This window comes from Corvus brachyrhynchos, unplaced genomic scaffold, assembly GCF_000691975.1.
Source record: "Corvus brachyrhynchos isolate BGI_N302 unplaced genomic scaffold, ASM69197v1 scaffold69, whole genome shotgun sequence".
NCBI classification, from domain to species: domain Eukaryota; kingdom Metazoa; phylum Chordata; class Aves; order Passeriformes; family Corvidae; genus Corvus; species Corvus brachyrhynchos.
Genome location: NW_008240228.1, coordinates 6,752,809 through 6,754,107, shown reverse-complemented (window position 1 = coordinate 6,754,107; position 1,299 = coordinate 6,752,809). Strand labels below are relative to the sequence as shown.

Below are 1,299 nucleotides of genomic sequence, written 5' to 3'. Positions count from 1 at the left end.
GGAAGCAGTGGTAAAACCTTCAAAAGTGGCTATAATGCATTATAAAGGACACTCCCAGGGTAACACCATCCCTGAACTGGGAAATGCTATGGCAGACAGAAAAGCAAAGGCAGTGGCCAGTGGGGTTCAGATCCAAGCCCTTGCTCTAATTCCTTCTAGCATCCTTATAAGTAAAAAACCCCCACCATACGACACTGATGATTTAAATTAGATACAAGAAGACAAGAGACAAATGAGCACAGATGGGTGAGCTAGGATAAAGGGTCTCATAATCATGCCCAGAAAACTATTAAAATTATTTCTCCAAAGTGAACATTGCATCAGATCACCTTAGATGACACTTCTTGAAAGTTTAAAGAGGTATGAGACAAACTTACAGCCCCCTTTTCGGGCTTTGTTCCACAGCTTTTGTTTCCAACTCTTGCATCCTTTCCCTCACTCCAGGAGCTCCCAGCAGTTCCACACCCTCTTTTCTCCCATCCTGATCCTTTCTCCAAGAACAGAGCTGTGCATTTCAATTCCCTTCTCTTTTCTCCGACAATTCCCACCAATCCAGACCTAAAGCTGACACAAGGAACACTCAGGGCCCACAAATGCAAATCCAGACCTGGCCATGCCTAAACCAGCAACTCTGAACACAAAATCCTGGACCATCTGCATTAATTCAAACCTAACATTTAGGACACACTGAACACTTCAACATTCCCAAGAAACATCCTGTTGCCTTCAGCTCCCAGGGTTTTTTGCTTTGAAGTCATACGGATTTGGGGATCAAGGGATTCCCCTGAAAAAACCTGTGTGGTGCACGCTGGAATCCCCGATCCCGTGAATCCAGAGAGTGTTAAAAGCTTAGTCCAACCTGGCCCACCGTCAATTTTTGCCAAATATCCCCCAAATCATCAGGTTAACAGAACCCTGTTCTGATGCTGCATTTTTAGTATTGGAAAGCCAGGAATTACTTTATTCCCAGCACGGGACTCTGGATATGGGCTTGGGGAGAACAAGACCTTACCAAGTTACAGAGCCAGGGGATGACGTTTGGGAACAATCCTGGGCTGCCTGGCGGCGATTCATTGTCCCTCTTGTCGCCCACGAACACCTTCAGCAGCTCCTCCAGGAGCCCGGGCCAGCGGCTCTGCTTCTCTGGGAGCGGGAGACATTCCCCTGCCCACTGCAGGTACCTGCAAACCATTCCAGAGTCAGCTCCGAGCCAGGGACGGGGCAGGGACGGGGCAGGGATGGGGCACCCCGAGCCAGGGCCGTGCTCAGCCGTCCCCCCGGTCCACCGGGCCCCCCCCC

The 1,299-nt window shown here is 49.8% G+C and overlaps 1 long non-coding RNA gene across 1 annotated transcript; it reads right to left on the bottom strand.

Annotated features, from left to right (window-relative positions):
* Positions 1-295: 295 nt before the first annotated feature.
* Positions 296-1,240, bottom strand: LOC108449360. The gene is made up of 2 exons (XR_001865526.1): positions 1,013-1,240; positions 296-564 (listed from the first exon to the last, which is right to left on the bottom strand). It is a non-coding gene; the product is annotated as an uncharacterized LOC108449360 (long non-coding RNA).
* Between the last annotated feature and the right edge of the window lie 59 nt (positions 1,241-1,299).